Genomic DNA, 24,595 nt, shown 5'->3' with positions numbered 1-24,595 from the left:
TCTTCATGATACTTGTCCTTTGAGAATGAGCTAAAAGTTTACGTGATTTACCTTTTCCCCATGGATATAACCGAATGTTTAACCAACAGAGTTTGTTAGACTTGATACCAGAGGACTTGACTTAGTGGCCAGCATTTATCAATATCTTTACCCTTTTTTTTCTTTCTATATTTGGCGCTATTTTGGCGCAAATGTTCCTTTTTTGCTCCTTTTTGGTTTACACATTTCTGCTGGTTTACACAATCTGTGGATTTTGAGTTGTAATCCACTGATTTTGGCAACACACATGATATGGAAGGGTTTTATGAACTGCACCTTTTTGTGAAAAGGCGCAAAACCACTGAACTACACCAGCCCAGATTTAGCTTAGCTTTATGGTGTATGTAAAGAGTGAAATTTCTGAAAATGTTTACCTGCACAAAATTTATCAATTGCTCTGCAACCATTTAATATATTTGGTGCTCCTACACATTACTAGCACACAAAAAAAGGTGTTGAAAAATGCTTCACTTACACCTACAATGAGGAATGCCCCCAGTGAGTGTATATGTGCACACTATCTTTCTATACAAGTTTAGGGTTTACCTGGTCATTTTTTTCTTTTATATAATATGGATGGCCATTGGAGTGCATTACCTTCCTGAAGAAGAGATGAAACCCTAGGGAGAAGGCAATCCAGTGGAAGCAATGTGATGCTCTGGGCAATGCTCTGCTCAGAAAATTGTGCTCCTGGTATTTATATTTGACTTGTAGGATGTGCTGGAAAAAGCATATGTAGGATGTGCTGGAAAAAAATAATAATTCAGTCTATCAAGACTTTACCATGCAGTTTTAAGGGTATCTTTAGAAGTTTTGTGAAGACCATGTCTCAACAGGTCCGAGCTGTTTTGGTTGCTGATTGGTGGGATTGTTGCATGTGCTTTGTCCAGTAAAATGTATTATTTTGCTATTGTCCCCAGCCTACCTTATAAAATAACTAACTCTTTAACTCCCCATCCTCTGGTATCTGATATTACAGCACTGGTTAACCAATCACTGGCCAAAGTGGTGTCCCCTCTTAGTCAGTGATTGGCTAGCAGCACCGTCAGTTCCTCCTGCTGTAGATGCTATGCTCAGCAGCTTGGAGGAAAGGGGCATCAACGGAAATGGTCAGGGTTCCCCAATAATAAAGCTACGAGGGAGCAGAGGAAGGTCAGTTAAAGTGTTGGTCAAGCTATTAGGCAGGCTGGGGACAATAGCAAAATAATACATTTTACCAGACAACCCTTTTAACCTGTATGTTTCATCCTAATCTAGCAATACCAACATCAATCAACAGTCAGCATTCCCTTTACTTTTGTATAATTAGCTTTACCAGAACCACAGTCAATGACTGTTTGCAGTACATTGTACCCCCTTGAATATCCTGTTGCTCTTCTGCGAGTGCTCCACAGTACATTGACCTTTGATATTGCCATAGGCATTGACAAGGGTTGCACCTGAGTTATAAGGATAGCCCAGAGCAGAATTCCAAGTTACTCAGTTAAGGTCTGGTTAATGTTAGTCATGTTGGAATGTACAGAGAATGGTATAATTTCTGTTGGCACTCAAAGCGTGTTTTCTAATTCAATCATGAGAGATGTCTGCTGTGCCGGAGCTCTTAGCGGCTTTATCATGTCCTGTTTAATCTCATACAATATTCTGGAAACCAGACAGGATATGGTAAACATGACTGTCCACATGAAAGCCGCACAGGTTGCACACAAGCTTGAGGTCCCTGTTCCACAGCTCACTCTGCTGAGCATATGCCATTTGCCATGCCAGATCTCTTCTGTGGGAAGCAAATTGATGCATTTACCATTGACATAAAATGATTTTTTCCTGCACATCTGTTTTGCATCCCATTTATTCTAGGCTAATATAGATTTTTGTAATATTAATTTCTGCCGATTCCTAAGCTGATATTAAAGGGATACTCCAGTAGAAAGTAAATCTTTTAATATCAACTAGTGCCAGAAAATGTGTAAATTACTTCTAGTCAAAAATCGTAATCCTTCCAGTACTTACCAGCTGTTGTACAGGATGGGCCATTTATATGGATACACCTTAATAAAAATGGGAATGGTTGGTGATATTAACTTCCTGTTTGTGGCACATTAGTATATGTGAGGGGGGGGACTTTTCAAGATGGGTGGTGACCGTGGCGGCCATTGTGAAGTCAGCCATTTTGAATCCAACTTTTGTTTTTTCAAAAGGAAGAGGGTCATGTGACACATCAAATTTATTGGGAATTTCACAAGAAAAACAATGATGTGCTTGGTTTGAACATAACTTTATTCTTTCATGAGTTATTTACAAGTTTCTGACCACTTATAAAATGTGTTCAATGTGCTGCCCATTGTGTTGGATTGTCAATGCAACCCTCTTCTCCCACTCTTCACACACCGATACCAACACCGCAGGAGAAATGCTAGCACAGGCTTCCAGTATCTGTAATTTCAGGTGCTGCACATCTCATATCTTCACAGCATAGACAATTGCCTTCAGATGACCCCAAAGATAAAAGTCTAAGGGGGTCAGATCGGGAGACCTTGGGGGCCATTCAACTGGCCCACGATGACCAATCCACTTTCCATGAAACTTTTCATCTAGGAATGCTCGGACCTGACCCCCATAATGTGGTGGTGCACCATCTTGCTGGAAAAACTCAGGGAACATGCCAGCTTCAGTGCATAAAGAGGGAAACACATGATCATGTAGCAATTTCGCATATCCAGTGGTCTTGAGGTTTTCATTGATGAAGAATGGCCCCACTATCTTTGTACCCCATATATCACACCATACCATCAATTTTTGTATTCCTACAGTCTTGGAGGGATCTATCCAATGTGGGTTAATGTCAGACCAATAGCAGTGGTTTTGTTTGTTACCTTCACCATTCACATAAAAGTTTGCCTCATCACTGAACAAAATCTTCTGCGTAAACTGAGGGTCCTGTTCCAATTTTTGTTTTGCCCATTCTGCAGCACCTGAAACTATGGATACTGGAACCCTGTGCTAGCATTTCTCCTGCGGTGTTGCTATCAGTGTGTGAAGAGTGGGAGAAGAGGGTTGCATTGACAATCCAACACAATGGGCAGCACATTGAACACATTTTATAAGTGGTCAGAAACTTGTAAATAACTCATGAAAGAATAAAGTTACGTTAAAACCAAGCACATCATTGTGAAATTCCCAATAAATTTGATGTGTCACACTTCCTATTGAAAAAACAAAAGTTGGATTCATAATTGCCGACTTCAAAATGACCGCCATGGTCACCACACATCTTGAAAAGTCCCCCCCCCTCACATATACTAATGTGCCACAAACAGGAAGTTAATATCACCAACCATTCCCATTTTATTAAGGTGTATCCATATAAATGGCCCACCCTGTATACTACAGAGGAAGCTGTGTAGTTCTTTTCAGTCTGACCATAGTTCTCTCTGCTGACACCTCTGTACATGCCAGGAACTGTCCAGACCAGGATTTCTATAGATGTGTTCCTACTCTGGGCAGTTCCTGACATGGACAGATGTGTCAGCACAAAGCACTGTGGTCAGACTGGAAAGAACTACACAACTTTCTCTATAGCATACAGCAGCTGATAAGTACTGGAAGGATTAAGATTTTTAAATAGAAGTAGTTTACAAATCTGTTTAACTTTCTGGCACCAGTTTTTCACAAGAGTACCCCTTTAATAGTAGGGCACTATGGGGAGCTCAACTTGGACACTGCATTCTATTTTAGGCATTGTTCATTTTATTACTTAGGATCTGGCTCCATAAAAAATACTTATTTCCCTTTTTTCCTATTCTCAGTAAGCCTTTAGTTTTATATATATATATATATATATATATATATATATATATATATAGTAATAAATGAAGAGGTTTTGAATAATCGCTATAGCAAAGATCAAAATGGGTCCCCTTATTCTGGTGTTTGTTACTTCTGCTCCCTTTCCATAACCAGTAGCCAATTCCCCAATCTGTTGTTTGGGAACTTTGCACTTACTCTGGAGAGGGGTGTCCTTCACTGGTTCTTACCATCTCTAGATAAGACATAGAAACCAACCAGAACTGAGCACTCTTTCTCCAATACCCTCATGGAAACCGAGTGGAATATGATATTTTTTTGGTCATAAGAATTTTGTACTGTTAAGTTTTTCCCCTTCATATCAGACACACACTATCAAGACAATACATTTTATAATACATAAAAATGTAATTTACATTTAAACCATAACCAGTATTAGTGTATAGCAATTAGCATGTCCACCTATAAAGCTGAGAACTTAAAGGGGTACTCCGGTGAAAACCTTTTTTCTTTTAAATCAACTGGTGGCAGAAAGTTACATATTTGTAAATTACTTCCATTAAAAAAATCATAATCCTTCCTGTACTTATTAGCCGCTGAATACTACAGAGGAAATGCTTTTCTTTTTGGAATGCTCTCTGATGACATCACGAGCACGGTTCTCTCTGCTGATGTTATAATAATAATAACGCTTTATTTATTGTTGTCCTTAGTGGGATTTGAACCCAAGTCCCCAGCACTGCAAGGCAGCAGTGCTAACCACTGAGCCACCATGCTGCCCTTAATGTACATCTGCTAGGCACAGTTGCTAAAATGGACAGAGATGTCAGCAGAGAGCACTGTGCTCGTGATGTCATCAGTGTTCCAAAAAGAAAGGAATTTCCTCTGTAGCATTCAGCAGCTAATAAGTACTAGAAGGATTAAGATTTTTTAATAGAAGTAATTTACAAATATGTTTAACTTTCTGGCACCAGTTGATTTAAAAGAAAAAAGGTTTTCACCGGAGTACCCCTTTAAGGACACATATGCTCAATCATTGTCACCAAAGTCAATGATCAACTTATTAACTGCAGAAAGGCCCCTATCCTGTAAGTTACCAGCGGGAGAAGGAGATGGATTCTGCACAGAGTCCTCCCATGGCAGCACAGATTAGCAGCATCAAGTAGGACACTAAAGTAAAAAATTATGAAAATGGTTTTTGTTTTGTTTGAAAATTCAGCAAATTTCTTTAAAGTAACACTTCACAGAAAACTTGTTTTTCCCTCCCAGCATTAGAATCATGAAGCTAACCAACCACCCTGCTTCCTCTCCTAATGCACTGATTCTTTTCTGTGACAAAACGCTGGTTCTGCTTACCAGTGTGACTAGCTATTTTAAAAAAAAAGATTACTTTGTAGACCTGAAGTCAATATATTTGTGCAATGCTATTGTGACATTGACAAAGGTAGAGAAGGGAAAAGGCTGCACTCACCATCTTCTCAAAAGTGCTTTATTCAACCTCCATGTGCAGGAGTACATACAGCGGGTGGGTTCTATTTAAGAGCAGCATATGTTTCACGCTAGTTGCCAGATGATGAGCAACTAGTGTGAAACATATGTTGCTCTTGAATAGAACACAGGCGTTGTATGTACTCCTGCATATGGACTTTAAAGAAGATGGTGAGTACAGCCTTTTTCCTTCTCTACTTTTGTCATTGTGAACTTTAATGAACTTTTAAAGGCTTTAGCACCTCCATATAGTGCACTTATAAGTGACTGGTTACCCCTAGATATATCTCTCTGGGCTCTGTCCTAAGCCTTCAGTAATAGTAGTGCTATTTTGATCTCTTTTATTTTGACATTTATCATTGTTGAATGGAGAAAGTAAATTCCAGTCCACAGAGTGATCGCTGTGATATTTGGCTAGTCATGTTGAAGGGAAGAGGAGGCCAAAACTAGTGTCTGACCAAATAAAATAAAGCCCCCTGTTAAAAGGGGAAGCATGGCTGATATTTAACTTATCAAAGATATTTCTGGAATTAAAAAAAATAATGTCCCTACAAGCCTTTTTAGGATTTTCATATAAGAATAATTAATTGGAAAACCCCTTTAAATAGCTGCACTATAAGCAAATTCCCCTTTCTTGTAATTCCCTAATTGTAAGTCTATAGTCAAGTCACAGTCACAGTTGTACTTCTCTACTCTGTTAAGGATATTCACTCATTCTTACAGTATTATTGTCTCGTCTGTCACCTCATCTGAGACATAGTGTTCAGTTTTTATCACTTAGAGAGCCCCCTGTATGTTTTCTGGGCACCTCGGGAGTTTCAGGTCTCTGAGTACTGTAACAGCTGTGAATTATTTGAACTGTAGGATTAAGTGATGTCGTCAGCTAGTCAACAGCTGACTGTAAGTGGTGTATATGATGAAACATAACAGAAGCCAAGGCCCCTACATCTCTCTTCACAGTTCTTTTTTGACATGGCATGATTGACATTATAGGTGACAAAGAAAAATATATAACTTTTCTGACTTTTTTTTCCCAATTTATCCCCAGCAGAGAGCGCTCTTATAGTGACACATTTTAATACATCCAGACTGCCTCATTTTGTGACCGATATAAACCAAACCCCTGGGCCAAAGCTCAGGTTAAAAAACACTTTGTTATTTTCCCACCCCTAAAACTTCATTAGTTCATTTATTGTGATATGAAATAAAATCTGAATTGTGTACTTAAAGGGGTTATCCAAGAATAGAAAAAAAAAGCCACTTTCTATCAAAAAATGCTCCCCGTCTGTCTCCAGGTTAGGTGTGGTTCTGCAGCTCAGTTCCATTGAAGAGAATGGAGCCAAGTTGTAATACCACACCCAACCTGGAGACAGACGTGGAGCAGTTTTTGAAAGAAATTAGCTGTGTTTTTCTTTTCCTGGATAACCCCTTTAAAAAACTCTGGGTCAGATGCTGGTAGATATAAAGTACACTTGATAGATATACTAGCCAAGAAGCTGTTTTTAGTGAACATCTAAACCTATGTTAAAATCACAGACAATTAGAATGATTTCTCTCCCACGCTCCACCCATTGAAGCAGTACAGACCCCCTGTCATCACCTGACTAGTGATGAAATGTCTCTGCCGCACTGCAACCTGGGAGAATCTTACCACAGTGCTCTCTGACCACAGTGCTCTCTGCTGACACCTCTGTCCATGTCAGGAACTATCCAGAGCAGGAGAGGTTTGCTATGGGGATTTGCTCCTACTCTGGTCAGACAGAAAATAAATTCAAAAAGAAAAGAACTTCCTCTGTAGTGTACAGGTGCTGATAATACTGAAAGGGTTAAAATTTTTAAATAGAAGTAATTTACAAATCTGTTTAAGTTTCTGGCACCAGTTGATTTAAAAACAATTTTTCCTCCGGAGTGCCCTTTTAATAAAAAGCTAACTGAATAAGAAACTTATTTCAGCCTTGTGACAATAAGATGCCTTTTTCCTGGGTTTTGTGGGCTTGAAATGAACACTGTGAGGTTCACAGAAGAACTCTGGTTTGCACCACTTTGCCATGAGACATGTGACTACCTTTATCATACCAACCTACCACATCATCACTACACTACATCACTACATCACAGTATTGCTCAATTTTTATTTATTTTTCAAAGGTGGGATATTTTTATTTGTTTGCATTTTGCTATGCTGTTTATTTTTCTGCAAAAATATAAGTTTATTATACAGTTTATTGCAAGTGTGGCAATACCTTACATGTGTATTTTTATTTTTTTTAACTTTTTTATATGAACACATTTTTTTTTTTATATTATTTCTCCATGGGGGGGGGGGGGGGGGGATCATTTGACCTCTTATGGTTACACTTTATATTACAGTACTAAGTATACTAAAGCAGTAAAAAAAAAAAAAAAAAACTGACAGACAATCTACTAGATTATGCATTTAGCCATATAACCATGGCAAGTCTTGGGACCTGATACACCATGGCTGCCATGGCATTTCATCAGTGCACTGCAGTTGTGTTTTAGGGGCGCCAGGGGGGTGACAAAGCAAGCTCCATCCCTCTGTCATGACATATAGTGTAGATGTCATGGTCACTGTTGATTACAGTATTTAAGGGGTTAAAAGTATGGGGTCGGTGTTGTCCCTGATCTTGGCTGTTCCAGCAGGAGCCGGACTGTCAATTATTGAGTGTCATTTTACTGGAAATGGATCAAATTATGATTTTTAACAGCAAAACATTGTTATTTGTTAAAGTTATGTCCTAGTTTTTTTTTTTTTTAAACAATTGTTTCCTAGCTAAATGACAAAGATTAGGAACATCGCTTCAGGAAATGATAGGAAAGATTTCAATTATCATTAGGATATTAATCTCTGTACATCTCTTCACCTATCCTCTGAGATAACAACTTATGCGTGTGGTTATTTGCTATCAGCAGCCATCCAGAACAAATCCAGAATCAAATTAGAAAAGGGCACAAACTCAGAAAAGCAATATAGTAATACAGTGGAATTCTAGAATAATCTCTTCAAATAGGAAATAAGCAGTAGTTATCAACTTTTTTGTTCTGTGCAATGTGTAGAAGATAGCAAATGACCAAGGGTAGTAGCTACACGTCCGACATACAAGATGATAGATCCTGCTGATGATAATGTAAACTGCTTCATAGCTTTTGCAGTCTCAGAATTCCCTTATGGTCTCTCTTATATTATTTAAGACCAGTTAAAATGCCATATCTGCACTGTGTTGTTATATCACAGGCCTACAATAAAGTTTTATTGCTCTCAGTATGAGAAACAAAATAGCAGCTTTGCAGATATGATACCTTTTATTGACTAACAAAAATAAAAGAAATTATGTTAAATAGAATTCTTTTTTTTTGACAACTTAAAGGGATATTCTGGTGAAAAACTATTTTTTTTTCCATATCAACTGGCTCCAGAAAGTTAAACAGATTTGTAAATTACTTCTAGTAAAAAATCTTAATGCTACCAGTACTTATCAGCTGCTGAAGTTAAATTGTTATTTTCAGTATGACCACAGTGATCTCTGCTGACACCTCTGCAAACTGTCCAGATCAGGAGAGGTTTGCTATGGGGATTTGCTCCTAGTCTGGACAGTTCCTGAGACAGACAGAGGTGTCAGTAGAGAGCACTGTGGTCAGACAGAAAAGAACAACTCAACTTCAGCAGCTGATAAGTACTGGTAGGAATAAGATTTTTTTAATAGAAGTAATTTACAAATCTGTTTAACTTTCTGGAGCCAGTTTATTTGAAAAAAAAAAATAGTTTTTCACTGGATTACCCCTTTAACCCCTTAACGATGCAGGACGTAAATGTGCGTCCTGGTGAGCTGGTACTTAAAGGGGTACTCCGGTGAAAACCTTTTTTCTTTTAAATCAACTGGGGACAGAAAGTTAAACATACTTGTAAATTACTTCTATTAAAAAATCTTAATCCTTCCTGTTCTTATTAGCTGCTGAATACTACAGAGGAAATTCTTTTCTTTTTGGAATGCTCTCTGATGACATCACGAGCACAGTTCTCTCTGCTGACATTATTATAATAATAATAACGCTTTATTTATTGTTGTCCTTAGTGGGATTTGAATCCAAGTCCCCAGCACTGCAAGGCAGCAGTGCTAACCACTGTGCCACCATGCAGCCCTTAGCATACATGTGCTATGCATGGTTGCTAAAATGGACAGAGATGTCAGCAGAGAGCACTGTGCTAGTGATGTCATCAATGTTCCAAAAAGAAAGGAATTTCCTCTGTAGCATTCAGCAGCTAATAAGTACTGGAAAGATTAAGATTTTTTAATAGAAGTAATTTACAAATATGTTTAACTTTCTGCCACCAGTTGATTTAAAAGAAAAAAGGTTTTCACCGGAGTACCCCTTTAATGCATCAGGACATACATTTACGTCCTATGCATAACTGCGAGCATCGGAGTAATGCTCGCGTCATGCGCGGCAGGTCCTGGTGGACATCTGCGATCGCGCGGATGTCCGCCATTAACCCCTCAAATGCCGTGATGAATACAGATCACGGCATCTGCAGCATCGCGGTACTTTGAATGGATGATGGGATTGCCCGCAGCGCTGCCGCGGCAATCTGCTCATCCACAATGGCAGCTGGAGGTGTCCTCACCTGCCTCCGCTGCCTTCCACGGGTCTTCTGCTCTGGTCTGCGATCGAGCAGACCAGGGCAGAAGATGACCGATAATACTGATCAGTGCTATGTCCTATGCATAGAACTGAACAGTATTAGCAATCGAATGATTGCTATAAATAGTCCCCTATGGGGACTATTAAAGTGTAAAAATAAAAAAAATGTGAAAAACCCCCTCCCCCAATAAAAACGTAAACTGTCCCATTTTCCCTATTTCATCGCCACATGCATAAATATCCCAACTATTAAAATAAAATGTTAATGATACCGTATGGTGAACGGCGTGAACGTAAAGAAAAAAGTAAAAAAATTGCTGCTTTTTTATAAAATTTTATTCCAAAAATGTTTTTATAAAAAAAGTATTAAAAGTTTTATACAAGCAAATATGGTATCAATAAAAAGTACAGATCATGGCGCAAAAAATGAGGAGCCCTCATACCGCCGCTTATGTGGAAAAATGAAAGCGTTATAGGTCTTCAAAATAGGGGGATTTTAAGCGTACTAATTTGGTTAAACAGTTTGAGATTTTTTTTAAGCGTAACAGTAATAGAAATGTATGTTATCATGGTATCATTTTAATCATATTGACCCAAAGAATAAAGAACACATGTCATTTTTACCGAAAAATGTACGGCGTGAAAACGAAACCTTCCAACATTTGCAAAATTGCGGTTTTCTTTTTAATTTCCCCACACAAATAGTATTTTTTTGGTTGTGTCATACATTTTATGGTAAAGGGAGTGATGGCATTACAACGGATAACAGGTCTCGCAAAAAAATAAGCCCTCATACTAGTCTGTGGATGAAAATATAAAAGAGTTATGATTTTTTGAAGGCGAGGAGGAAAAAAATTTAAAACGTAAAAATAAAATTGCCTGAGTTCACACCTTTAACCCCTTAAGGACGCAGGGCGTACCCATATGCCCCCATTTCCGAGTCCTTAAAGACTCAGGGTGTACAGGTACACCCTGCATTCTTCCGGCCCCTGCCGCTCGCCAGGCGAGGACCGGACCAGGATGCCTGCTGATATGGTTTAGCAGGCATCCCGGAACATCGTCCAGGGGGTCCTGAGATCCCCCATATCGGCGATTCTGGGCTGATCGGGTCTGTAATTACCTGATAGCCTGGAAAATAGGGATGATCGGAGATGTCAGAGACATCCCCGATCATCCTGAAGGATAGGAGCGAGTTGGCAGTGATGCCACCTCCTCCCATCCCCTGACATTGGTCGGTTAGGACTAATTTTGGTATCGGAGGCAAGTGTAATTCTTGCATCCAGGTCCGTCCCTATGCAGATCCCTAATTTAGACCTCAAATGCGCATGGCGCTCTCTCACTTTGGAGCCCTGTCATATTTCAAGGCAACAGTTTAGGGCCATATTTGGGGCATTTCCGTACTAGGGAGGAATCGCCTAACAAATTTTGGGGGGCTTTTTCTCCTTTTACCCCTTATGAAAAGGTAAAGTGGGGTTCTACACCAGCATGTTAATGTAAAAAAAATTAATTTTTAACACTAACATGCTGGTTTTGCCCCATACTTTTCATTTTCACAAGAAGTAAATGGAAATCTTTTTCTTCTGATGACGGAAATGCCCCATATGTGGATGTAAAATTCTCTGCGGACACATATCAAGGCTCAGAAGTTAGAGTGCCATGTACACTTGAGGTGATTTGCACAGGGGTGGCTGATCGTTACATGGTTCTAACATAAACGCAAAATTTTTTTTTTTAAACACCCGCATGTGACCCCATTTTGGAAACTACACCCCTCAGGGGAACGTAATAAGGGGTATATTGAGCCTGAACACCCCACAGGTGTTTGAAGAATTTTCGTTAAAGTTGTTCCACTAAAATGGGTGTTATCCCAAATTTTTCATTTTCACAAGGGGTAATAGGAAAAAAGCCCCCAAAAATGTGTAACCCCATTTCTTCTGAGTATGGAAATGCCCCATATGTGGATGTAAAGTGCCCTGCAGGCGAACTAGAATGCTCAGAAAAGGAGTGCCATTGGGCTTTTGGAGAGAGAATGTGTCTGGAATCGAACGCCATCTGTGTTTACAAAGCCCCCCCCCCCCGTGGTGCACAGGTGTCTGACATATTTTTCGAACAGTGGTCTCTGAAAATGAAAAATGTTATTTTTTATTTGCACAGCCCACTGTTCCAAAGATCTGTCAAACGCCAGTGGGGTGTAAATGCTTACTGTACCCATTATTATCAAATTCTGTGAGGAGTGTAGTTTCCAAAATGGGGTCACATGTGGGGGGGGGGGGGTTCTGCTGTTCTGGCACTATGGTAGGTTTGTAAAGGCACATGGCCCCCAACTTCAATTTCATCAAAATTCTCTCTTCAAAAGTCCAATGGCGCTCCTTCTCTTCTGAGACCTGTAGTGCGCCAGCAGAGCACTTAACGTCCACATATGGGGTGTTTTCTTAATCGGGAGAAATTGGGCTTTAAATTTTGGGGTCCATTTTCACCTATTACCCCTTGTTAAAAAGAAAAATTTGGTGTAACACCATAGTTTTAGTGTTAAAAATCAAATTTCCCATTATCACGTCCAACTTCAACGCAAAGTCGTCAAACACCTGTGAGGTGTTAAAGTTCACTATACCCCTTTTTACATTCCTTGAGGGGTGTAGTTTCCAAAATAGTATGTCATGTGGGGGTTATTTTGCTGTTCTGGCACCATGGGGGCTTCCTAAATGCAACATGGCCCCCAAAAACCATGACAGCAAAAAAAAAAAAAATTCAATCCCACAGTTGCTCTTTCCCTCTTAAGCCATGTTGTGAGCCCACGGAGCACTTTATGTCAACATATGAGGTATTTCCATACTCGAGAGAAATTGGGCTGCAAATTTTGGGGGGCTTTTTCTCCATTTACCACTTTTAAAAATGAAAAAAATGGGGCTACAAGAACATGTTAGTGTAAAAAATGCAGATTTTGGTTTTTCTCCTCCACTTTGCTGCTATTCTTGTGAAACACCTAAAGGGTTAACCAACTTTCTGAATGTCATTTTGAATACTTCGAGGGGTGTAGTTTCTATAATGGGGTAATTTATTGGATATTTTCCTCACAGAAAGGCCCCTCAAATCCATTTCGAACTAAATTGGTCCCTGAAAAATTCAGATTTTGAATTTTTTTTTAAAATTTTGAAAACTGCTGCTATACTTTAAAGCCCTCTAATGTCATTAAAAAGTAAAAATATGTAAACTTTCTTATGCCAACATAAAGTAGACATATTGCATTTGTGAGCCAATATAAAATGTATTTGGAATATGCATTTTCCTTACAAGCAGAGAGTTTCAAAGTTAGAAAAATTCAAAATTTTCATTACATTTTGGGATTTTTCACCAAGACAGGATGCAAGTAACGACGTAAATTTACCACTATGTTAAAGTAGAATATGTCACGAAAAAACACTCTCGGTATCAGAATAAACGGTAAAAGCATCCCAGAGTTACTAATGCATACAGTGACAGTGGTCAGAATTGCAAAAAAGGGCTGAGTCCTTAAGGGGTTAAAGGGGTACTCTCCAAAGGATAGGGAATAAGATGTCAGATCTCCGGGGTCCCACTGCTGGGGACCCCAGGGATCTCGACTGCAGCACCCCTCTATCATTACTGCACAGAGCAGACTTGCTGCGTGCGTAATGGCCAGTAATACAGGGGCCGGAGCATTGTTACGTCAAGGCTCCGTCCCTCATGACGTAACGTCCCGCCCCCTCAATACAAGTCTATGGGAGGGGGCGTGGCGGCCATCACAATACATACCATTCACAAACTGTATTACACGAGGTGCTGTCCTCTCTCTTTTTTCTGTTTATTTGCAGTACGTGGCAATTTGTAAGTGACAGAGCTATATAAAATACCAGGAATATTTATTCAGTAGGGCCTATATTATAAGTTTGTAAGGTGTGAACATATACAGGTATACAAGAACGTCACAAAGTCTAAGGCTGGATTATTATCACATTTGAGCCATCCCACGATGCTATATGTTTTTGCATTTTGAAAAGGACACAAATGTACAGTATAATATGGACCAAAATTTACTATTGCAAATGCGACAGAATTCTGACATATTTTGCGCTACAAAACTGTATTACGTGGCACTTGTGGCACATTTACTATGTGTTTTAGAGTTATCACTTTTAAGGTACTTTTCCGACATGCCTGAAAAAGGGAAAATCCTTGGTAAGAGGGGCATGGCTTCTGTAAAATTGGCACGACTTAAGATGCAACACTGTGCACCAATATTCTGGTGCATAATCCTGGAGCAGTTGAAGCCAACTAAACCAGCTGGTCTAAACTGAAACTAGACAGTCTTAGGCTAGGTTTACACAGTGGCCATCATTTACTAACAGGATTCCGACTCTTTTTTACAGGCTTTGGGCCTAAATTCTGTTGCACGGAATGTGCGACAGAATGGCCCTGATTTACTAACATGATCCCGACGATTTTATCGGGTTAGGCGACACAATTTGTGTCGCACGTCCTCTGCGACACTTTATGCTACACATTTTACTGGTAAGAGCCTGACGGTTTTCTAATGTTTAACCCAACTAAAGGGGGTGTGGTTTGCATAATTAGTGGCATGTTCCCGACATTTTCCTGAAAACCTGACAGTTGTATTTATTAAAAACCGATAAGAAAAATTGTGAAATACTGAACTTGTAAACCCGACTGCCTTGAGGTGTGGGGAATCTGTTAAAAAGTGTGGGCTTTTTGAACTTTGTCCCCTTAGTAGCTTTTTATATAAAAAAAAAATAATTTAAATCTTGGCTTTCATTTCCTTTAAAAAAAATTTTTTTTTTTACTTGGTCCTTGGTACTTTGCTTTATTTATTTGCTCTATTTATTTGCTCTATTTATTTATTTGTGACACTTTTTTTCCCATGCGACAGAATTTAATATCATGCGGCAGAATTTTCCCAACATGTGCGAAACATTGATAAATACATGAGAAAAAACGGGGGGAAAAAAACACTCTGAAAATAACCCGACACTTAGTTAATCAGGGCCAATGTGCGACAGAAAAAAACAAACAGAATCTGAATCACTCTGAGTGAAAAAAAAATTACAAAATGGGCGTGGTTTTCGGGAAAAGGGGCGTGTCCCCTACAATTCATCCAAAATCACTTGTCTTTCCCTAAAACCACTCTGAAAATCATGTGAATTTTCCGGGTAGAAAACCCTACACTTTAAGGGTACGTTCACACGAGCGGTCCCACAGCTGCATGGTGCTTGCTCACACCTCTACGAGCATACACAACGATGTGTGAGTCACCACGCATGCGCGGTGTACTCGCACACATCATGGCCGCTCCCCCTGCTCCATGAGCTAGGCCGAGAGCTGCCGCCATGTGCAAGTATACTGCTCATGCGCGCTGCGACTTGCCCATCGCAGTGTCTGCTCGTAGAGGTGTGATGCCGCTCTGAGTAGGCACCATGCAGTGGTCCTTTAGTGGCAGATCCGCAGCGTAAAATATGCTATGGGTCCACTTGTGTAAACGTACCCTTACGCATGTTTAAAGTTTCAGAAAGCAGAGTAAATTCTCTGGCTGTTTGCTCCTTTGCCTTCCTCTTCTTTTTCAAGCGATTCTTACTTGGAATTTTTTTTTTTTTTTTGCACAATTTAATTTTTACACAACGTTTTAGCTTTATTTTCAATTTTTTTTTCCATATGAGTCTTTTCAACAAGCTTTTTTTTCCTATTGTTTCTGTAATAATGGTGAATAAAAAGTTAAATGGTGTCCCGATACCGTATAGTATACCGTACCATTTATGGTGGTCCCCAAATCCAGAATTACTCCGTTCCGGTAGGGTTCTCCTGGCGGGATAGCCCCTAGTCACCTCTTCCTTCTTTAATTTTGTGATGTTTGTGTGTGTATTTAATTGTATATTTAGTGTCGCAGGACCTTAGGTCATGTGACTAATGTTAATTCCCTTAGGGTATGCTAAAGGACCTTCCTAGGTCACGTGTGTGGTCACATGTTTAGACCATAATCCCTTGTGTAAAGTGACTGACAGATGGTATGGGCCAATGAGCTCAAAGCCAGCCCCTGCCCATATAAGGGAGCTGCCAGCCAATCCTCACTCTCTTGCTCTCTCTCCCTCTGGTTCCGGACTAGCAGAGAGGAGAGATCCATGCAACTTTCAAAGACAAGACCAGGCCGAAGCCTGACAATACCGCAACTTAGCAAATCGTGAGATACAATACAACTCCCTGCTAAAGTCTGCATGGCTGCTGGACCTAAAGTTAATCCCCTAAAACAGCGCATATACATTTCCTGAGCTTAAAACTCGCAAGGTCCCAACCAACTGTCAGGATCCTAATAGTCTCTTCTTGTACAAAGACTGTTCCTGTTTAACTCTGCATAAAACCTGTGGTAAAAGTTCTGACAGTTTTCTGAAACCTCCGGTTGTGGACAATCATTTATTATCTTTCCCTATCGCTCTTTGGACGGGTGGCGATAGGACAAGTATATACAGAGGAGCCCTCACCCTGGCATCACGAGTGTTAAGGGTTAACCAAACACCCTTTAGTCACTGCACAGCTACACCCCATATGCCCTATACCCCCACAAGCTTACCACATATAGATATATATATACTCATTTTAATACATCTATCTATATGTGTGTATATACATCTATGTATAAAATATATGTAGATAGACTACCATATTAACTGTATTATTATCTAAACAGATTTTACCGTGCTACAGATGAACCCTGCGACAGAAATTACTGTGCGAAAGATTTTTTCCCTGCGACTAAAAGATCAGGAAAAGTGGTATAGATTAGTAAATACCAAGACAAAAAAAGGGCAGAAAAGCAAAAATTAAACACAAACCGACACTCCACTCTTAGTATTAGAGGGCCTAGAGCATGGGTGTCAAACATGTGGCCCGCGGGCTGCATGCGGCCCACAATGAATATATTTGCGGCCCGGACATCCCTGTATCGCGAAATATGTTTTCGGGACACAGGTATGCCCCCGTCAACTCTCAGTGGCCCGCGTTAAGTTTAAGTATGCAGGGGCCGCCGAGAGACCGTCACTGACGTCCCGTGCGTGCGCCCATAGCAACGGAGGCGCAGAGGAGCGGAACATGGAGGTGGAAGACGCGCGCTTGCCAGCATGGTAAGTGACCAGTGGCACATCAGATTTGGTACTCAGACCACCGCTCCTACAGCTATGGCTGGACCGGAGGAGTGGTGGTCAGAGAACTGAAATGGGGCAGTACACAGGCATACAGCCTCAAGCCATACAGTGTAAATGGCTGGAGGATGTATGTCTGTGGGGGAACATACTGCACCTAATGTGGGGGAACTGTACTGCACCTAATGTGGGGGAACTGTACTGCACCTAATGTGGGGGAACAGTATTGCACCTAATGTGGGGGAACTATGCTGCACCTAATGTGGGGGAACTATACTGCACCTAATGTGGGGGAACTATACTGCACCTAATGTGGGGGAACTATATTGCACATAATGTGGGGAACTATACTGCACCTAATGTGGGGGAACTATACTGGACATAATGTGGGGGAACTATTCTGCACCTAATGTGGGGAACTATACTGCACCTAATGTGGGGGAACTGTACCTAATGTGGGGGAACATACTGCACCTAATGTGGGGGAACTATACTGCACCTAATGTGGGGGAACTATACTGCACCTAATGTGGGGGAACTGTACTGCACCTAATGTGGGGGAACTGTACTGCACCTAATGTGGGGGAATTGTACCTAATGTGGGGGAACATACTGCACCTAATGTGGGGGAACTATACTGCACCTAATGGGGGGGAACTGTACTGCACCTAATGTGGGGGAACTATACTGCACCTAATGTAGGGGAACTGTACTGCACCTAATGTGGGAGAACTGTACTGCACCTAATGTGGGGGAACTGTGCTGCACCTAATGTGGGGGAACTGTACTGCACCTAATGTGGGGGAACTGTACTGCACCTAATGTGGCCCACAATGAATATATTTGCGGCCCGGACATCCCGCTAAATATGTTTTCGGGACACAGGTATGCCCCTGTCAACTCTCAGTGGCCCCGCCTTAAGTTTAAGTATGCAGGGGCCGCCGAGAGACCGTCACTGACGTCCCGTGCGTGCGCCCATAGCGGAGGAGCAGAACATGGAGGTGGAAGATGCGCGCTGGCCAGCATGGTAAGTGACCAGCGGCACATCAGATTTGGTGGTCAGACCACCGCTCCTCCGGTCTTGGGACCTACAGCTATGGCCGGACCGGAGAAGTGGTGGTCAGAGCACTGAAATGGGGCAGTACACAGGCATACAGCCTCCAGCCATACAGTGTAAATGGCTGGAGGCTGTATGTCTGTGGGGGAACATACTGCACCTAATGTGGGGGAACTGTACTGCACCTAATGTGGGGGAACTGTACTGGGCACCTAATGTGGGGTAACTGAACAAGGCACCTAATGTGGGCGAACTGTACTAGGCACTAGTGTAGTGTTGCTCGCGGATATTCGCAATGCAAATTTTATTCGCGAATATCGCATATTCTCAAATTCACGAATATTCGCGAATATAGCACTATTTTTTTTTTTACCACAGTACACATCACAGTGATCACCCCTCTATGCTTCTAACTTGTGTGGTGTAAAGAAGGCTCTAATACTACTGTGTGAGACTGGCACATATGCAAATTTTCGCTTATGCTAATTTTTGTATATGCTAATTTTCGCATACATGAATTTTCGCATATGCGAAAATAAAACGCGAATATTACGAATATGCAAATTTAGCAAATATATGACGAATATTCGTCCATATATTCGCGAAATATCGCGAATTCGAATATGGCCTATGCCGCTCAACACTAGTGTTGAGCGGCATAGGCCATATTCGAATTCACGATATTTCGCGAATATATGGATGAATATTCATCATATATTCGCTAAATTCGCATATTCATAATATTCGCTTTTTATTTTCGCATATATGAAAATTCACGTATGCGGAAATTAGCATATCCGAAAATTAGCATATACAAAAAATAGCATAAGCAAAAATTCGCATACCTGCCAGTCTCACACAGTAGTATTAGAGCCTTCTTTACACCACACAAGCTGGAAGCAGAGAGGGGTGATCACTGTGATGTTTACTGTGAAAATAAAAAAATGAATATTCGTCATTACGAATATATACTGCTATATTTGCGAATATTCACGAATTCGCGAATATGCGATATTCGCAAATAAAATTTGCATTGCGAATATTCCCAAGCAACACTACTAGGCACCTAATGTGGGGGAACTGTACTGGGCACCTAATGTGGGGGAACTGTACTGGGCACCTAATGTAGGGGAACTGGACTGGGCACCTAATGTGGGGGAACTGTACTAGGCACCTAATGTGGGGGAACTGTACTGCGCACCTAATGTAGGGGCCTCGTATTGACATTTGCTCACGTCATGCTCCCAGAATTCAAGGGCCACCGTTACTACGTTCTTTTTTGGATGCGACCCACATAAACTTAAACCTTGTTTTTTTGGCCCATGTTAGCTTTTGAGTTTGACATGCTTGGCCTAGAGTGTATTTACAAGTGCAGACAAAACCATACATTCTTGTGATGGTCATTGACCAACTAATTCTGGCGGTAAAACTACATCCATTGGTCACCATATGTGGGTAGGATTTAGATCACATGTCAGTGTCGGAGCACAGCCTTGGGTATCAGCATTATGATTAACTGTACCTCTTTTATGCAAACTGCTTATTTTACAAACATAGACAACTTAGGTAAAAAAAAAGGGTATACTTTCATTACTTGTAAATGCTCTCGTATGCAGGATAAACTGTATATTCTCGCTTTTGGGATTCTGTTCTTTTGCATACAGTGATCCCTCAACTTACAATGGCCTCAACATACAATAGTTTCAACATACAATGGTCTTTTCTGGACCATTGTAACGTGAAACCAGACTCAACATACAATGCTACTGACAGTCCAGATCGACGAAACATGTCAATGGTTGGAAGAACTGGCCAATCAGAATGGGCATTCACTGGTAAAATTTTCACCTGTTTTACTGACTGGCTGTCTGATAGTGCCTCCCTACAGTACAGGGAGGTACTACATGTTCTGTACTACTCTTAACCTATGCCACAGTTAGCTGCCCCTTTGGACACCAGGTATGGGCGGCTCCATTTAACTTTTTTGTACAGGACCCTGAAGAATCTCCTGTCCTCCACATAGACAGTGATTTACAGCTTCCAGCAGCTCTTTCTTACTTTTATATGTAAGGACTTGCTTTATCTGTATTAGTTATCTACTTATTTTTCTTTAATCCTAACTTTTTCCTATTTTTGGATGACATTTTGGTGCCTTCAGAACCAATTACCATGTATCCATAGAGTATTGGTCTAAACATACAATGGTTTCAACTAGGGAAGCACCAAAAGAGAAATTTTGGTCCGAAACTGACAATTTAGGCTGTGCTTGGTCGAAAACTGAAACCGAAAAGAAAATGCTTTGCCCCGCTCCTTTTTTTTTTTTTTTTTTACAAGTTACAAAGCATTACTGTTTTGTGGTGTGATGTGACCAAAATCAGCAATTTTTGCGTTTGGGATTTGTTTTGCGTTTACACCGCTCACATTGCAGGATCAGAAACATAATTTAATAGCTGCAGCACACACATTATACAGTAACCCCCCGACATGCGATGGCCCCCCACATATGATCAAATCGACATACGATGGCCTCTAAGAGGCCATCGCATGTCGATGTCAGCATCGACATACGATGCTTTTATGTGTTGGGGCCATTGCATTAACTGCTATCCGACAGCGCAAAATGCTTAAGCTGCTGTCGGATAACAGTTTAAGCATCCCGGACAGGTTCCCTTACCTATCCCCACTGCTCCGGGTCCACTTTGCGATCCTCCGGCGTCTTCTGCATCTTCTCTGGGGTCCGGGCCTCGTTTCTGGCGTCGTTATTACGTCGCTGTGCACGCCGTCCCGGGACAAAAACGTAATAACGTCACCAGAAAGCGAGGCCCGGACACTGGAGAAGATGCGGAAGAAGCCAGAGGATCCCAAAGAAACGCCGGAGCAGCGGGACAGCATCGGGAGCCCCTGGGACAGCATCGGGAGCGGTGAGGACGCAGTCCGGAGCGGCGGGGATAGGTGAGTATTAAATGCACTTTTTACATTGCACGAATCCCTCAACATACGATGGATATGACAAACGATGGGTTGTTTGGAACGAATTAGCATCATATATTGAGGGACCACTGTACACAGTTATTCCAGATCTTGCTTTAACTTCAACGGTTCCTGATGACTGCCATTTCTTAATTACATTCTGAACAGAGGATATTGACATCTGAAAACGTTTTGCAATCTTCGTATAGCCTTCTCCAGCTTTGTGAGCGTCAACTATGTTCAGTTTCAGATTTCTAGATAACTGCTTAGAAGAACCCATGGTGCTGATTGTTGAAGCAAGGTCAGATGAGTCTGGGCATTTAAAGCCTTTGAGATTGACATCACCTGATCTTCCCAGATTATGATTGAGAACAATCCATGACACTGGCAGGTCTCAGCTTTGCAAAGGGGGCAGTGCATGCTATAAATTCTGCAGGGTGCCCAAACTTTTGCAGATGCCATTTTTTTTGTTTTTGTTATTTTGAAAGTGTAAATGATGGAAATAAAATGTAACTTTCGCTGACATATTATAAAAATGTCTAATCTGTAATTTGATGCCTTTTGGAGATTTTACATCTTTCCTTGGCTTCTTTATGCACATTAATACAAATGTTTACCTGGGATGCCCAAACTTTTGATCCCCACTGTATAGTTGCTTAATGACACAGCGTGGAGGTGGCGGCCGCATGAGTAGACCATATAGTGGCTGAATGACACAGCGTGGAGGTGGCTGCAGCATGAGGAGACCATACAGTGGCTGAATGACACAGCGTGGAGGTGGCAGCAGCATGAGGAGACAATATAGTGGCTTAATTACCCAGCCTGGAGGTGGTAACAGCCTCACGAGACCATAGGGCCTCACAATTGAAAAGATTAAAGATATTTTTTAACACTTAAATTGAAGATTTCAAATAGATGAACCTAAAGTTTTATTTAATTTGCCAGCAGCATGAGGAGACCACATGGCGGTACAGTGACACAGCCTGTTGGTGGCAGCAGCATGAGGAGACCATATAGTGGCTGAATGACCCAGCCTGGAGGTGGCAACAGCCTGACGAGACCATAGGGCCTCACAGTTGAAAAGATTAAAGATATTTTTTAACACCTAAATTGAAGATTTCAAATAGATGAACCTAAAGTTTAATTAAATGTGCCAGCAGCATGAGGAGACCACATGGTGGTACAGTGACACAGCCTGGAGTTGGTGGCAGCATGAGGAGACCATATAGTGGCTGAATGACACAGCCTGGAGTTGGCGGCAGCAAGAGCAGACCATATAGTGGCTGAATGACACAGCCTGGAGTTGGCGGCAGCATGAGGAGGCCATATAGTAGCTGAATGACACAGCCTGGAGTTGGCGGTAGCATAAGGAGACCATTTAGTGGCTGAATGACACAGCGTGGAGGTGGCGGCAGCATGAGGAGATCATATAGTGGCTGAATGACTTAGCCTGGAGGTGGCACCAGCCTGATGAGGCCATAGGGCCTCACAATTAAAAAGATTAAATACATTTTTTAACACTTAAATTTAAAATTTCTAAAAGATGAACCTAAAAACTTTTATTTAATGTGCCAGCAGCATGAGACAACATGGCGGTACAGTGACACAGCCTAGAGGTGGCAGAAGCATGAGGAGACCATATAGTGGCTGAATGACACAGCCTGTAGTTGGTGGCAGTATGAGGAGACCATATAGTGGCTGAATGACACAGCGTGGAGTTGGCGGCAGCATAAGGAGACCATATAGTGGCTGAATAACACAGCGTGGAGGCGGCGGAAGCATGAGGAGACCATATAGTCGCACAATGAGACAGCCTGGGGGTGGCAGCATCATGAGGAGAACATATGGTGGCAGTATGAGACAGCCTGGAGGTGGCATCAGCAGCATCAGGAGTCCTGAAAGTGACCCGGTGACATAGTGGGGTGGTGGGTGGCAATACCAGTACCGGTGACGAAGGTGGGTGAAAAAAGGAGAACTCAGCATCAGATGTGTGGCATCAGGTGGGTAGCAGGATCAGAATAGTAGCTGAAGCATGTAGGCAGAAGAATACAGTCTCTTTTGTAAAAGTGTTAGTGTGCACAAGTAAGTATTGAGGTTATACATTATGTAAAACTTAACTTTTAATAATATTCTTAGGATAAAATATATGTACCCAAAATGTTTTTAAAATCAAACAAAAGGAAAGGTGTGCAAAAAACACCATGTGCCACCTAACCACCAAGTATTGATGTAATTCAAACACCTCTAAAAGGTGGAAGGGAACAACGTATAGTTCATTGTAATCGGTGGGGGTAAAAACTTCCCCTGTAAGGCCCTACTCTCGCATTATTAAACCCCTTCTTGGCAAGTGTTACTCGCCCTTAAAAAGGGCGGCCCCACACTGGAAACTCTCCCTATTTCCACATAAAACTCTGTGAAATGGCAGTGTTTGTAGGTGGAAATAGGGAGAGGTTCCTGTGTAGGGCCGCCCTTTTTAGGGCGAATAACCCTTGCCAAGAAGAGAACTAATGATGCGAGAGTTGGGCCTTACAGGGGAAGTTTTTACCCCCACCACTTACAATGGACCATACGTTGTTCCCTTCATCCTTTTAGAGGTCTTTGCATCACATCAATACTTGGTGGTGTAGGGGGCACATGGTGTTTTTTTGCACACCTTTCCTTTTGTTTGATTTCAAAAAAAAATTTGGGTACATATATTTTATCCTAAGAAAAGTTACGTTTAGATCATGCATATCCTCAATACTTACTTGTGGTCTCATGCGGAGGAGTGTCTGTAGCTGGGGAGCAGCACCTTAAATATGTTTTGCACTATCCATATTTGTTAAGTGTAGGTGTGGAACCATGGTCAATCTACACTGGTCAATCTACCATCATGCATTGGTGGGTGGACATCTTGGCTGATCCATGCCTGATTCATCTTCACAAAGATCAGTCTCTCCACCTTTTTTGTGGACAGGCGAGTTCTTCTTGGGGTTATTATGGCCCCCACCGAACTAAACACCCGCTCTGATGGCACACTACTGGCTGGGCAGGACAGCTTTTCCAGGGCAAACACTGCTAGTTGCGGCCACAAATTAAGTTTGGCTGCCCAGAAGTACAGCGGATCTTCAAGGTGTGTTGGCATGGTCATGTCAAGGTATGCCATCACCTGCTGGTTCAGGTCCTGCTCCAGGTCTACCTGCTGCTGATTAGTTGCTTCACTATGCGGGTGAAGAAAGCTACTCATCAGCGACTGTAGACTCAGGCTGCTGCTGATGAAGCTGGTGCTGCTCCTGCCAACCCACCCCACCCCTCCCCAGTAGCCATGGCAGTGGAAGGTGAGCGCAGAGGGCCCCCCGAGTCAGACCTGCGAGAGGATGGACGATGGCGCAGATCATCTGTCAACTGACTACATAGGATGTCTCTGTAGTAGGTCAGT

This window comes from Hyla sarda, chromosome 1, assembly GCF_029499605.1.
Source record: "Hyla sarda isolate aHylSar1 chromosome 1, aHylSar1.hap1, whole genome shotgun sequence".
NCBI lineage: Eukaryota > Metazoa > Chordata > Amphibia > Anura > Hylidae > Hyla > Hyla sarda.
This window is presented reverse-complemented; position numbering follows the sequence as displayed.